Source organism: Lissotriton vulgaris, chromosome 5, assembly GCF_964263255.1.
Source record: "Lissotriton vulgaris chromosome 5, aLisVul1.2, whole genome shotgun sequence".
Taxonomy (NCBI): Eukaryota; Metazoa; Chordata; class Amphibia; order Caudata; family Salamandridae; genus Lissotriton; species Lissotriton vulgaris.
The window spans coordinates 1,121,865,320-1,121,881,578 of record NC_141693.1 but is presented as its reverse complement, the minus strand read 5'-3'; the positions used below and the strand labels follow the sequence as shown (position 1 = coordinate 1,121,881,578).

The 16,259-nt window shown below is 44.5% G+C and overlaps 1 protein-coding gene across 2 annotated transcripts in view; it reads left to right on the top strand.

Annotated features, from left to right (window-relative positions):
• Positions 1-12,769: 12,769 nt before the first annotated feature.
• GPAM (glycerol-3-phosphate acyltransferase, mitochondrial) overlaps positions 12,770-16,259 on the top strand; it is a 232,522-nt gene continuing 229,032 nt past the window's right edge. The window contains exon 1 of one of the 2 annotated variants that reach the window (XM_086922787.1): positions 12,770-12,805. The gene's annotated coding sequence lies outside the window, so the exon portion shown is untranslated. Of the gene's footprint in view, positions 12,948-16,259 lie in introns of both variants that reach the window. The other variant, XM_086922788.1, reaches the window with a different exon arrangement.

The window sequence follows — 16,259 nt, the reverse complement described above, 5'->3', positions numbered from 1 at the left end:
GATTGCATGGAACCGTGTGAATTGAGCTCTGGCACGAGCCGAGCCCGGTTGCAGCTTGCGGAACCAAGACCCAATGGCTGTTCCATAAAAACACGTACCATATCGGTAACTGCAGTATCGCGTTATCAAGACATGTCGAGTAAGGTGTCATACGAATCGGGATGCTGCCCCCTCATCCAATTCTGGTGATGAGGTTAGCATTCTGCCCTTCTAGAGGGACACGACATGTACATAACTGTGAACCCCGGTTAAAGTTAACTGAAGCCTCAGCTCCACAAAATGGATGCTGCCACCACAGACACGAGTCTGACCTCCTGCTGCTGGGAGACCTTCCAGCGAGGAGAGCTTGGACAAAGGGTTTCCTGTCCGGGGCGGTGTTCGCACCATCCCAGACAGGGTTTTGTGTATCCTGGGTAGGCAGGGCTTTACAGGAAGGTGACTGCGGAGTGGCACCCCGGTGCTCACAACGCATCTGCCGGCTAGAACCAGTACCAGGGGCACACCAGCCCCTGACCTGGGGAAAGCCAGGCATGGGAGAGGGGTGTAACTACCCCCCTTCCTGGTCCCACCCCTAGGGCAGGACCTAGTCACGTACCCACCCCTTTCTTTAGGATAAAGGCAGGAGCGGGGACCCTTCCAAATGAGATCATCTTTGAATCAAGAACTACTTTCTACGAAAGGACATTCGAGACTCTTCTCAAGATTTCTCCCTTGTGGCTAAGGAGTAGTCACCCTGCATCCGCAGGCACCATCTAAGAACTCTGCGGTTTGCTGCAAGTCCTTCCTCAGGAATCCGACGACCCAGCTCGACGAGAACCGGCTTCCCTGGCACCTCTGACCTCTACCCACATCGTCAGCTCAGCTGAGATCTGTGGGTGCGACGAGACCTCGAGGGACCGGCCATCATCAAAACCTGCACGCTTTCTTAACCAGCACAACCACCGAAGGAATCCTCTGGTGAGTGCTCTGGGGTCCGAGAAGCCCCGACCCTGAGCAGCTCCAGCACCGAAGTGCAGTCTCCCAGCATCTCCACGATCTGCGTGGGGCCCTTCTGCTTTGCTGTTCAGAACGTTGTCCGATCACTAGCCGCTGGCTTGTGACTCTTTGACGACAAACGGCAACCAACGTTGCTGGTCTGGTTGCTCCAGACTAGCCTTCGCTCCCTTCTGCGAGAGGAGCACCCCGGACCCTCCTGGTCCACTCAAGACGCCATTTTAGGCCCACCACGTGGCCCTGAAATCTGCCAAGGCGTGTTGCCCCAATCCTGGGCCCAGCGACGCCGACAGCATCAACCTTCGTGGGACAGCTCGCACCTCCATCCTGGTCGCCGACAACGCCTCCTGGTCCGTGAGACTGCAGAGCCTAGCGTCGCCCACTCACCTAGTCGAGGTGACGACCATCCGGTGCCCTCCTGGTACCCTCTGACTACTGGCTAGTAGTACGAACTTGGTCCCCTCTGCTTTCAGGTATCATCTATCTCTGATCCAGGCTTGGATCTCTACGAACTATTCTTCACTGGTCGCCGGCCAGCAACTCCTTCCTTCTGGCACCTGGCTCGTCAGCGAAGACCCCCGACGCCTGTAAGACTTGTGCAGCCGCAGCCCTTGTGGCTAGGTATCTTCGGCATTTCGGTGCCCGCATAGCCTCCTTACTTAAGGGTCCCGAGTCCCTCGCTTCCGACTTGCCTTATCGGGTCCGCCCGAGACCACTAACCTTTCCGTGCCCTCGGGCACTTGTATTGATTGTGCACTTGAATTATTTTCCTAAGAGTTTTGTTCTGTACTTAGTACCCTGTCCTCATAAAGAGTACAGGGCTGTTGTGATTCTAATAAATATACTGTTTATTTTCATAACACTTGTGTGGTGTCCTTTCACTTGGTGTTCAAGGGGTATGTGATGGTATAACAGCTGGCTTAACACGCCCTCTAGAGTTTAGCCCGAAGACTGCTCGTATCCACGCTACTAGGATAGCTGGTCTAAGGTTGACTTACAACCAATCACCATAAGGGTCGTTTGGACCGATGCATAGTGGTCGCTAGAATAGTGAAGACTGCATATCGGGCCAACTTCTCACACCTAAGATGGCAATAAATAAGAAAATCGATGCATGTGGAAACAGCAGCCAACTTATGTTGCTTGAAAGAGTGAAAACCTGGGAAGAAGTGAGAGATTTACAAAATGACGCAGAAATAAGAAAAAAAGGAAGAGTGGGAGAAAATAGGATGTAGGAGAAGGGTTAGGATGGTGTTATTATTTACCTTGACCTGTGTTACCAGATTGTATGCTTGCTCCTATGGCTAGGATGTACCATGGAAATTCACACATAGGTAGGGATGCGATGGTCAGGGCATTTAGACAGATTTGGTTCAATGCGAGGTTCAGGAGTGTAGCAGAGAGTCTTTGCCAGAGCTGCATAACCTGCCAATGAATGAATCCTGGTAAGAGAACTGTAGTGTTGCCAGGAAAGATTGGAAAGGCAGAAGGTCCCTTCATACGACTCCAGATTGATTTCATCCAGTTACCCCCTTGTCGAGGCCTGAAGTACGTCTATGTCCTTGTCTGCCTGTTTTCAAAATGGGTGGAAGCCTACCCTACCCGCAAGAATGATAACCTCACTGTAGCCAAGCTTCTACTTGGGGAACTCATACCTAGATTCGGTTTTCCAGTAACAATTAAATCAGACCGAGGGTCTCATTTTAATAATGAAATAATTCATCTGATCTGTGAAGCATTCCAAATTGAGCAAAAGCTGCATTGTGCATATCACCCAGAGGTTTCTGGAGTGGTAGAACAACTGAATGGCACAATCAAGTCACGATTGGGAAAGATGTTTGAATCGACCCTATTGGAGTGGCCTGATGCTTTACCTCTTGTTCTGATGGGACTCAGAAGCATCCCAGACCAAAACACAGGCTTGAGTCCCCATGAAATAATCATGGGAAGAGCAGTGAGGCAAGCATGGGTACCAGGACACAAGCTGATAAATATAACTGATGATTTAGTGCTCGAGTACTGCAAAGAACTGGCTGACCAAGTGCGTTCTATCTCTCACCAGGTTGGGGAAGATGCTGTCGCCAGACAATCAACTCCAGCACATGACCTGAATCCAGGTGACTGGGAAGTGATAAAAGAACATATTCGAGAATCTTGCCTATCACCAAGGTGGGGAGAGCCACATCAAATGATATTGGTTACCACCACAGCAGTAAAGTGCAGTGGAATCCCGAATTTGAACCATGCCAGTCACACCAAGAGGGTGACAGAACCTGATGAAGTAGGAGCTGAAGGTTGTGCAGCTGAGGGGTCTCAAGAAGTTGATCCCGAAGTAGTTGAAGAGGAACAACTGAGCACCAGTCAGGATAAATAGATTCCAGTAGTTGACATGCCTGAGGAATTTGTGAAAACCAGATAGACAGAGTGATAGTGAGGATGAGTCAGGAATAGAAGAATGTACTCAGATTACAGAAATCCAAGCCAATAGTAATTCTGAGGAGGACCAGATAAGGAGAGATCAATGTACTCAGACATTTGAAACTCCAGCCAAAACTCCTGTGTCTGAAGAGGGACAGATAGGTATTAGGGCGAAAGCTCAGGCAGAAGACAATAAAGAAATCAAAAGAACAGAGCAGGACCAGATAGGTGCAGAAAAGCGTGTTCGGGAAGAAGAAGGCGAACAAAGTCAAACTCAGAGACAAGCACAGTTAACTCCTGAACAAGGCCAGATTAGTATCCAGTCAGAAGAAATAAAATTAAGACCTGGACCTAGTCAGATAGAGAGTGATACAGAGGACGACATTGAACCAGATGTGCCACAACTGAATGAAAATAAAAGAACATCTGAAAAAAAGTCAAAGAACAGTGCTAGCTAAAAGACTCAGTAAGAGAGATAAGTGGCCTGGTTTTGTCAAAAGACTGAAATTTCGCCTTAAAACGATAAATGAAGAACCAGAGCAAGTAAATGAAATATCAAGTCAAGCTGGACCATCCACAGAGCAACCGAGAAGGAGAAGTCCACGTTTGAAAAGACTGAATAACAAGTTCAAAGGACCTGAGTGGACCTACGTCATACTTGAAGATTTCGAAAATCTAGAACTGAGTGATGACAAACTTATTGTTGATCAGACGGACGAAGAATTGAGACCAACTTGAGAAGAGATTCACAGGTTAAAGTCTGTGGAAAAGTTACAACGGGGGGATAAGTCTCCTTAGTCAGAAATGGCTGATTATAATGTTAACGGAAACCCGAAAAGAAATTGACATGTTGTAGAATATGCACATGTAGTATATAAATAGTAGATATAGTATGGTTTAGATTGACATTAGCTATACCTTACTTAATGATCAAAGAGATGAAGAATTACACTAATATACCTGAGCAAGTAGGTTCACCTAAGAAATTAGATACACATACACACAAGAAAGCAGTTAGCCTCAAGCAACCTGGAGTAGATTTAGAAGCACCAGATGAGGTAGATTTACATTATAGAAGAGCTAGAAATAGAACCAATTTGAATGTATTTGCTAATTTGTTAGTACATTATGTAGAAGCTAAGAAGATCAGTGATTGTTATGTGTGCATGAAGTTGCCCACATCAGTAGCTGAAGGGGTCACTTACCATCACTTACCCCTGACATATGGTATTTCATATAGCATTCTAGCTAGTTTGTTTTATAGAACTGTAAAATTGCAATATTATTATTCAAATGTTGATGTAATATTTTCTGAAGTTCCTTTACGTAGAAATTTGAATCGTATTTCTAGTACTAGAGATTCTACACACTACATGGGGGATTCTTTTCCAACAGTAGGATCAATAGATATAGCTGAAGCACACAAAAACAATCTAACATAAACATTAAACAAGAAATAAAATATTTTTCTAGATTTAGTAGAGAAAAGGAGACAGGATTTCCATAGAAAAACCTCTGATAAGAAACAAAAGATTCCTAAATGGGCTGAAAATAAAGAGTGTACCCCTAATGGCAAGACTCAAGCTGCTATGTTGCTGGATTTTGAAAAGAAAGGGAAACTCTGTCTCCAAAGAGAGAAAACAGATTATTATAACAATATATTCATTGTTTCCAGTGAGTGTGAACATAATTTCAAAGTAATTGGGGATCGGGGTTTCAAAGATGAAACTGAACCTGTATTTCCTGGGATTTATTACATTTGTGGGAACAAAGCATACTTTAAATTGCCTGATCATTGGTATGGCAGTTGCTATTTTGGAATAGTATTCCCAAAGGTATGTCATGTAAAGAAAATCACTGGAAGCAATGAAGAAACTAATGGATTAACACGTAGTAAAAGAGCAACATTTGCTGAGATTGTAGGTGATATTCCCACAGATGGAAACGGTTACCGCTCACGCTCCTGGGCCGGGCAGCGATGTACAAAATGATCACCCTGCCTAAGTTCCTCTATGCACTCCAGAATGAATACTACCCGCTCCCGACCGATACGCTACGGAAGATACATGCAGATCTCCGTACCTTCCTATGGCTGGGAAAGCAGCCGCGAATAGCTCTACAGACACTCCAACGACACCAATATAGTGGGGGCATATCTCTACCGAATCTGGAGGCCTACTACTGGGCGGAACACCTGACGCCCATAAACGAGTGGATCCATGTCCAGGCGGACCACCCGACATATATGTTGGAAAGACACACACTATCGAACAGAAACATTCTCTATTATTTGTATGGTGGGAGGATCGGGGAATCGCTGCTACCGGCGACGTCAATCACACTAAAGGCATGGCGGCAAGCCACCAAACGCATGGGCTGGGAGGGAAAGCTCACCAGACAAACACCATTGTGGCACTGCCGGTGGCTCCCGGAACTTGGTAAACTCAGAGGCTTCCAACGCTGGGACGATATAGGTATGTCCCACATAGGCGACATGATCTATAGGGGGGAATTGAAGACGTTCCAGGCTCTCAAGACGGAATTTGGGCTCAGCCACACACAATTGTTCAAATACATGAAATTGAGACACGCTTGGAGGGCACAAAAGCTACAACTCGCAGACATACCTGAGTATGCGCCACTAGAGGGTAGACTACTCCAGGAACACATATTGGGTAAAGCGGTCTCCCTCACCTATAAAACCCTGACTAATAATATGCTGGGCGACCTAGTGAGACTGAGGGGAGTGTGGGAGGCAGAGTTGGGTGAGATAGAAGATATTGATTGGGAGATGGTCCTGATGCACCCCCGGGAGGTGGCGATCAAGTCCAGGCTCCGCCTCATCCAGTTAAACGTGCTACACAGGACGTATTTTGATAGAGTGAAACTGCTCAAGATGGGGAAAATAGCAGATTCCACATGCTTAAGGTGTGGTAGTCAGCAGGGGCACTTCTATCACACCCTTTGGCAATGCGCGAACATACAAAACTACTGGACAGACATCTTTACAGAGCTGGGGGAGGTTTTGGGGGTGGAACTCACTCAAGAGCCTAAGCTAGCCCTACTGGGCCTGACCACTGAAGTGGACCTGCCTCGCCCCCTGCTCATTTTTCTGGTTCTAGCGCTTGTAGTCGCCAAGCGAGACATTGCAAAATATTGGGGAGCAGCAGAATCGCCGACCATTGAGGAATGGAGACGGGGGCTCGACCTTTACATGGCAGCGGAGAGGGTGACCTATAAAGCGAGGGGATGTCCCAAAAAGTTCCGAAGGGTGTGGGCCAAGTGGAGACAGTATCACGGTCTGGAGGGAGGGCAATGAGGAAGAGTGCCAAGGGGAAAAAGGAGGACTGGAATATGAACTGTGTAATACTGGGGCATGTGTGGATTATGTCACCCAACAATGAGGTACCTCTGGTACATGAGACCCCGTGGGGAAACGGAAGTGCTGAAATTGGCGGTTGCGAGGGGAGGGGGAAGGGGTGGAGTGGGAATGGTTGTTGATAGATTGGTATATGTACGTGACCAAAGACTCTTGAAAACGACCCAAGGTGTATCAAGTGGCTGACCAGTTGACAAGTTGAAGGGGGGGGGAGGGGGAGTTGAGGGTTCAATGGGATTCAAGCCCAATTCACAAAAGCAGATGTTTACTGTGATGTAGACTATCCACGCCGGCTAAATTGGTTTGCCTTCAACATACATCTTGAAAACGCCGCCCGACCTCCGGGGTGTGGGCTGAACGGCTGTGTGACAAAGTGTTTTTTATGCATATTGCCTCTCCCGCTTGGGGGACGGCGGGAAAATCGCATACCATGCTGGTCTTTTCTACAATAAAAATAATTTACAACGAGATTGTAGGTGATATATTTAGTGCGATAATACCTTCAGTGGGAGTGGTTCTGAACACTCAAAGAATTTACAAATTGTCAACAGTGGTGGATCGCTTATCGACTGACACTGCTAGTGGATTTTTAATGATCAATACCAAACTAGTTGCGGTAAGATCAATGGTTTTACAAAATCGACTTGCTCTTGAAATATTATTGGCAAAAGAGGGCGGAGTCTGTAGAATGCTGAAGACGCAACATTGTTGCACTTACAATCCAGACAAAAGTGTTGAAATTGCGAAATATGCTAGAAACATTACACATTTGAGAGAAGAATCAAAACCACTGGACGTTGACAGTGCATGGAAGAGACTAATTAGTGGTCTCTCTTCAATAGGTAGTTGTTTTTGTAACGTAGGAAAAGGTTTTGTAGGTAGAATACTGATGCCAATGGTGGGAGTAGCCCTACTGATTTTAGGGATAATAATTTGTTGTACATGCCGCAAGCATAAAAAGAGATATACCGTAAATAAGGAAGGAAAGAAAAGGAATATTGATGAAATTAGGTTAGAAGAATTGAATGGGAATCTCTATAAAAAGATGAAAAATCTCTAAATGAATAATGAGAAAATTCCAAAGTGTTTCAAGAAATAGGGATGAGTAAATGCTGAAAGTTGGCATCTGTTTCTGTAATTTGTGATGATATGAAATATCATCAAAGAGGGGATTGATGGAGCAAGGTTTCGCTCGTAAAGAGACTTGCTCAGATTCAATCCTCTCAAAATAACATAATGCATTAATTAACATGTTTCTTAATACTAATAATGCACCACACAATATTTCTAGCATCTAGGGGAAGCTTTCCTATGTGCTTTTATTAACAGTAACTTGAGTGTCCTAATATGGCCGCCGCAATGTGGGAACTTTTCTGCACATGCGTCTGTCACACTCACCTGACATGACGTACTCTCTGCTTTGGTGGGAAATCTTTGCTTCTGCTCACTAGAAATATAGATGGCTGTTTTATGTTTCAAATGCTAACGCTTGAACTGCTGATTGCACTAAACCCTGTTTGTTCTGCCTAACAACTACCGCTATAGTTAAAATAAAGTAATGGGAATAGAGTAGAGATAAGTGGTATACAGTGCATTCATTTATTCTTTGTTCTAAAACTGTTTCTCTTTGACTTTGCAATTAGCTCGTATTTGGGCCTGATGTAACCTTGATGCACACCATCTTGAAAATCCTGCGACTGCGCAGAAGAGCTGAAGAGTCCACAATCCATGGCATTGAACCTGTGCCAGTGACTGTCTTACCTGAAGATGCGCCTGGGAAACTCACCCTTTGACCTCTAGAGAGGAAGCTAAATTGAGCATTTTACATACAATGTATTTATTATTGAAACATCCATTGTCGGGTGGAATAAAAGTGCATGGGAAAATAAAATGATGGGAGGGAACATTGATTTAAATATTTGAACGAAATGATCTCATAACTAGTATGGTGTGATGACCTCTTCTCGCTTTTGTCCAATCAAATTGAGGGAACACATGAACTTGCAACATTGGGGGGTGGCACATTGCACTGAAAAATGGTATATCTAAGGTAGGCTTAGTTAGTTAGATTGTCCGACTTGTCCGAATAGCTGACCTGTCACTGACCCAACGTACTCAATAGGCGATGGAGAGCAGAGGTGCTGGCGGAGCACTCTGTCAGAAGAATCGATAACCTAATCTGGGTTTTGAGGGAGAGGAATTTGATAACCCAATCTGGATTCTGGGAAAGAGTTTGATAACCCAATTGGGGCCCGACTGTTACCTGCAGAGAGGAGTGTGACGCTGACGTTGCACTTTAGCTGTGGGTGCCGGTCCTGACCTAAGGTGGTCCTGTCCTGATCCAATTTGGTCCGTACTTGTCCTGATTCTGGTTGGCACCTGTCCTATCCTGTTGGCACCTGAACTATCGGGGGTCCTGTCCTTTATCCCAGCCTGTGGCCAGGGTTGGTCCTCACACCATTCTAGGTAACTATAAATCTGTGTGGGTATGTCATTGTATTGTTTCCCTTTTCTTTCCCTTCCTATGTTTCAATGCTTAAAGAAAGTCTTGTAATATTTTCACATCATCTTGCTTTGATTATATTCTTTCTAATTGAACGCCCTTTAATTGAATTGGTATGGACTCTGACATTTAAGAATTTACATAGATAAAGTGTTTAAACCTTTCCCGAGTCTGTGGCTATTTTATAAATGAAATGTTGTTTTACTGCCTATTAGGCTAAAACCCTTGATCCCTTCGGACTCTAGGTACCGGTGACAAGGATTGGTAAGTCATTGGTATAGGTCCTAAATGGTTAATTAAATCCTGATTAAGCGAAGGGTTACCTGTTTAAAGTGTGTATGTTTTTATGGGCCCAGGTGAGTATGGTAAAACGAGCAGGTGAGCCCACGCTATATCAACTGCAGCAGCTGCAGTTATTAACTTTTGGCTACCGGCGCGGGTAATCTGAATCTCAGCAGCACACGATGCAGCTGGAGCCCAGAATTTAGCACACATGACCAGTCGCCCAGAACCATGATTGTCCGGAAGTTTCAATTGGTTGCCACCTGGCGACCGCAGGGTCGTGGCGGAGGGTTCTAGTCCAAGTCCAGTCCTAATGTTGCGGCGTGTTGCATTGACGTTCCAGAATTGCCCTGCTCTCTGGAAAAACAGTAAGTGTCTGGGGAGTGTCAGTGACTTTAGTGCTGCTTATGCTAGTGATTAATTTGCTCCAGACACTAAATTTCAGCAGTCGCCCCAGCTCAGCTCTGTGAATGAGTGGATGCGGGGGCATCGTGCGTGTGGCTTGTGTAATCTGGTGCAGCTATGTCTAGGGTTATGTGACAGGCTGACTGCCTTGCACTGCATCCGTTAGTAAACAACTTTGTAGTGTTTTTTTTTTAATACAGCCTGGATGAGGCCGCCTGGCTGTGACCTATGTGACTGACCTGTGCCTCACTCTGTCTCAGCCTCGTCTATACTGATTCCCTTACTTCTCTACACTTAATCCCCGGTATCGTTGGCTCGAGTGAGTCCACGAACTCAATCTAACAGTGACTTTATATAATTATTAGGCAGTTGATGATGACATCCAACCGTGTTTGGGGCCTCTCACATCCTGATGGAGACTTGAGTGTCGGCCTGGCCCCGCCCAGGTCCTGCGTGTGACATAGAGCGGCCTGGAACGCAAAGTGCTGAAATGCATGATCATGCTGTTATTATGATTGCAAATGCCAGGGCAGGAGCCAGGGGCCAGTCGGCATACGCTGGCTAAATGGCATCACGATCTAATTGTTTTTCTGCCGGCCCAGCAACACGTCCAACTAGTGAATGGGCTTGATGTTCAATTTCCTGCCTCAGCCTGTCCGGTGCAGTGAGCACCAGCATTGATGCGTAAGTTAAACGACAGCAGTCGAGTGTAATGAATGCCAGAACTCTCTGGAGCACTGAGCCCCAGGAAGGATAATCTCTGCCTCAGCCTACCTACCACCATGCCAGCTCCAGCAGCATTCACCTAAATTATCCGAGAAAATAGCACTAGAAATGCGACTCCAGTACAGTCAGCATTTTAATATTCTGGCAGACACAAAAGGTATTTTACCCATATCTGTACATATTTTAAACAGTGCATATGATGAGAAAACTTTATAAAATGTGTTCCCAAGCTGTGTGAACAAAGACAAAGTGCATTTCAAAAACGAATACTGACAATTTCATATAGAGTTAAAGTTAAAACCTGGAATGGTGGCCGGTATTATTTCTGCAAAAAGTGGCAATCCTAAGTGAGCCGCCAGTATTGAGGCCGGAGTTAGAGGACAGCAGCTGAGTGCAATGTATGCCATTCTAGAAAGATTTTTTTAGAAAGAGGCAGTAGATTAATGAACTTCCTTTCAGGTATTCTATAATAGTTTCAATATCTTTTTTAAACTTCTCATTACATGAAAGTGTGTAATTTCTGATATTTATTTCTGTCAATGCACTTCATTGCTTGATGTGACTTGCGAAAGTGTCACCCTACGTGTTGCATATGTTGCCATTGAATGTCACTCAGTGAAATCATGAAAATGTGACATATAAGAAGTCAGAAAACTTGCCAGCTATGAGTACATGCTTGAGACCAAGAGACAGTATAATCTCTTAACTGCACTTGCTAAGCTTTAAAATTTGCTTTTTAGGCTACCGAGTGGTCATGAATGATCAGATTAATAAAATCATCTTCTGAGCAGCTGCAGTCTGCCCTCTGTTACTGAGAACTGCAGTTCCCCCTTCCATATCAGCAGCAGTTTTAAGATCTTCTCAGAGTTTCTTGTTGCTCAAATGGGTGTAATTTCTGATATTTATGTTTCCCTCGTCTTCATTGCTTGATTTTGCTCACGAGAAAGTGTAACTCATAGTCGTTGAAATGTCACTCACAATTACACTGAAATGATGAAAATGCCACACATAGCAATCAGAAACCTTGGCAGCTATGGAGAGTCACGACTTGTAAAAGTAAAATATGGCTTTAGTTTAGATGTCTCCTGTCTGAAACTGTCTGTTTCAATGTTAGTCTATGAGAAAAATAAATTCCCCCTTTTTTCCACGATCTCTCTCTTTCCTGTTTCGGAATGTTGGTATGCATGTGATACTTAAATAGACCTTCATATAAAATCTTCTGTTTGCAATGTTATGGCCTTTGTAGAACCCATTTGAAAGTGAGTACTTTTTTACTGCTTTCAGTATGTTCTGATAGGAGGAGAAAATACAAAAGTTAGGTGATTTTGGTTTTTTTTTTAACATCTGGTTTAATAAAATAGTGGTCATGCCGCCAATAAAAACAACAGCCAGGTATCAAACCTCGGAGGCACAGAAATATATATTAATGTAAGTTGTTACGAATTTCCCTAAATCATAAAGAAATTTGCAAATATGTACCAAAGCATCGTGTAAAAGATGTAGAAGATGTTGTCTCCATTCAGCTGGATAAGCATTTGAACACCTTGTACATTGTCTAAGAGCACGTTTAACCTGAGTAATATGACAAGAATCGGCACAGTTCTAAGATGGTAGAGAGTGAGACGTCTAGTTCCTAGCGACTTAAGCCCGCTTCTAATCTTTAGCGGAATGTGCATCTATAATAACATCTGTCTTCGAATCTGTGTTTGGCGTCTACTCTATAAAAGTTAAACTGAAGGTGAATTTCCATTCTAAAAACAGTTTAATAATGTATTGTTGTAGCGAATTAAATTGGAGCAATCATTCAATCAGAATAACTAGCAGTATAACTGTTTTAATAAGAATCTAATTGACAATATTAGCTTTAATACTGAGATTGCGTTTTTCAGTATTAGAATCCTATAACTTCATTGCAGTGTACATACTCTCCGTTTACTGAATACAAGTAAATATAATTTAAAGATGGCCGCCACCCTGCACTATAGTGTTTTTCCATACTAATTGGCAAGGCTGTACTGCGAGACAGAGCCACGCAGGAGCGACGCCCCTTGTGGGCGCGTCTTCGAGCTGGAGCAGCTGCTGGGGGCTGCGGCAGAATGGTGAGCGACTTGCTGCTTGTGCATGTGGAGGGTGTGCGGTGCATGTGCCGGGAGTGTCCTCACTGGGCAGGAGGAGCAAGCGAAAGCCTAGCCGACGAAAAAGAGGGCACGGAGTGCTTGAACAGAGGGAACCAGCGTACAGGTACTGTGCCTGGACCCTAGCTCACTGGGGGAAGCAGCTTGTGTAGTAAGAGAGCATCCTTTCAGGGACATTGGAGGTGACAATGGAGGGGTGGCGGTGTTGATTAGCAGGACATGCCAACTGCACTCGAGGGCACATTGCGCGATGACACCTTGGGTGCACGGGTCATGCCATGTGAACGTTCGAGCTGTTGCAGAAGCACCAGGCATATTAATGCACTTTGTGCGTGGGATTATTTCGGAGTTAAGAGAATTCAAAATGGAACGTCATCTAGGATGAATGTGAAACCAGGGATACACGACTGAGCTGGTGGGAATTTTCAGGGGCATGAAAGGGGGGAGAGGGGGGGGGGGGGTTGGTTGTAGCGGGCCTCAGTGTGTGCGCTGCAGAAGAGTAAGGACTGAGAAGGGATCGTCCCGGATACCGGAGAAGGCTTTTGGAGTACAAGTTGAATGCGTGTTTAGTGTAAGTGTTGAGAACTTTTCCAGAACATGCCCGGCATCTGCAGGGTCGTAGGAGACACTAGATTTCTGTGGGGTACAGGGTTAGTTTCGGGGACCCAAAACAAATCGCCCGCGGTCTTAACGCCCGGGCTCCTATAAACCTGTAAAAACCGAGTTCTGAAGTGAAATAATGATATTGAAATAAGCTATTTTCACATAGAGTTCAGGTGTGGTTTTATCAAACACATCTTAATGTACGGTAGCTCAGAGAGTCAAGACATCTGCTGCCAAAGGCCAAACGCAACCTGGAGGTCATGGTTTCAATCCATGCCGGATCTGCTTTTCATCCTTCGAAAGTATTTGATCTGCTTTGCATCCTTCGAAAGTCCTCCTGGATTCGTATAATATGAACCCCCATCATTTTATGTTCTATTAGGATGCGAGAACATTGCTTGAAGTGATTCATTGTTTTTGTTTGGGAGGGAGTTGTTGTTTTGTAGATTTATATAGCAGGAACTTGCATCAGCGCCAGTTGCATTACACAAGATCACATTCATTTTTATTTATTTTGGCACAAGAAGATTAAGCAGTTTTTGCCCAGAATCACAGGATGCTGAGCTGACACCAAAACTTGAACCTAGTTCCCCAGTTCCAAAGTCAACATTTCTGGGCATAATGCCACGTACTCTCCATTAGATAAAATACAGCATAATGTATTTTGAGAATCAGGTAGCTCTCCTAACTCGATTTATGGTGCTTATAATACAAACTTCTTGTGTCAAAGTCCTCTGAAGTGGATGAGAATACTTGTTGGATACTAAACAAAACATGTACTAAATATGGCTTAAATCAGAGAGGCAACAGAGGTAGATAGAGATCCCTCATAAAATGTGTCTGAGCTTTACTTGGAGCTGGGAGCCTTGAAACAGATATAGGGCCAGATGTAGGTAAATCTAATTTACCGACTCATAAATACCGAATCATACCGAATCGGTATTTATGAATCGCTAAATTAGAAGGAGGGAGATGTAGGTAATTTTTTATTTTGAATTACCGAATCTGTAAGATTCGGTATTTACCGATTCGGTAAATACCGAATCGGTATTGCCCATAGGAATCAATGGGAAATACCGATTCGGTAGGTAAATACAGAATCCAGCAAGGGTGCTTGGGGTGGCACTTTGACACCCTCTAGCACCCCAAGTGCAGGCTTGTGTGCCATGTGGCACACAGACATGCCCTAAGGGCATGTCTGTGTGTCACATGGCACAGGTGTGCATGCACAGATGTGCATGCACACCTGAATTCGGTAGTGTACCACCCAATAGGATTGGGTGGTAAAATACCGACTCTTAATGGCCTTTGGCACTCTGTGCAGTGCCACCTACATCTTGATTTACCAAATTCGGTAAAATTACTGATTCGGTATTTTACAGAATCGGTAAATTTACAGATTCAGTAAAATAATGGCCCCTACATCTCAATCACCAATTACCGGTCGGCCGTTACCGACCGGTAATTGGCGACCTACATCTGGCCCATAGTCTTTTCTATGGTCCTTTTTCTTCTCAGAGACTGGGGTAATCGGAGAAGGCAGCACCTCCATGTTGCTCACAAATGGAGTGGTGAAGTCATGCCTGTGAATCATGAAGTGGAGCAGTCAGGAAAGGAGGAGCCGTATTACATGCCAATATGGTGTATGTTGGGAAAGAGTGAGATCGTATGGGCCAATCTGCTTGTTCCTTTTAAAGGTTGCTGGAGAGCAGTGGGGTTAGCCCTGGGCATGTGTTGATAGAAAATGTATGTGCCTTGCTGGGGCTACTGAATTGCAAAGGGAGGTCCAGGGAAGGTGTAGGATAGAAAGTGACAGTTTTTCTCTGGTTCTGCCAAAATAGGTTGGTGTGGGGGGCAATCTCTTTGTAGTCACATCTTTGACCCTGTCTCCACTTTGTTCTCTGGATCTCAGTTCCTAAGTTTCCGTATGCTCAAAATTGCACTGCTGTTTCTTTTTGGGTGGTACTTCGTGACAGCAGCCTCATTACGTGACCAACAGGGTAGTCATAAGTACTGGAGGCAGGGTCAGACGGGGACAAAAAGCAGACCCAGGCATCAAGATAAAATTTTCCTCAGTAGCGAATCGGGTAGCTAAAAAAGCGGCCAACATTTGTAAATTTGGGCAGGACTGCGCATGTAAAGACACACTGCAAAGATGTTTTGCACGGTATAGCCAGGGTCACTGGAATTATGTGGCAGAGTTGAGAAATTATGTGTAAAAAAAAAAAAAGAAGCAAATCACTCCGTGTAATGCGGAAAATGTAATAGTATTATTTCATTGTGTTGTCAACTTTTACACTTTGTAACATTGGGCATTGGTTGCGCCTCATTAGTACCAGTTTAATATCTATATACAGCAATAAACAGGTGACCAGTCAACTTTCGCAAAAAGGGCCTTATACTGGGTGGCAACATGTTGGTGCATTTTTAGTAACTTTTGAACTGTTTGAGGTACAAGCAATTTATTTCCCTAAACATCTGCAGATTATGTAGCAGATGATGCATTATGTTGCAAATGAATAATTATTCTAAAAACGCTGTGGATGCACAATCGCATAATTTCATTGGCCTCTGAATGGCAGACCACATGCTTTTGCTGCAAGAAATGTTTATGGTAATATCAGGAAAATCAACTGTGAAAACCAGGCCAGCAGACCATAAAAGTGGTTAAATACTGACCTGTTGGACCAGCCCTTCTGGCACTGCCAGGTTGCCCTACATACCAGTCCTACCTTGCCAACACACCACAGTATAAAGCACTTAAATCAGAGTGATTTATTAACTATTAAACTGCAGGCCATAAACACTTTCAGTT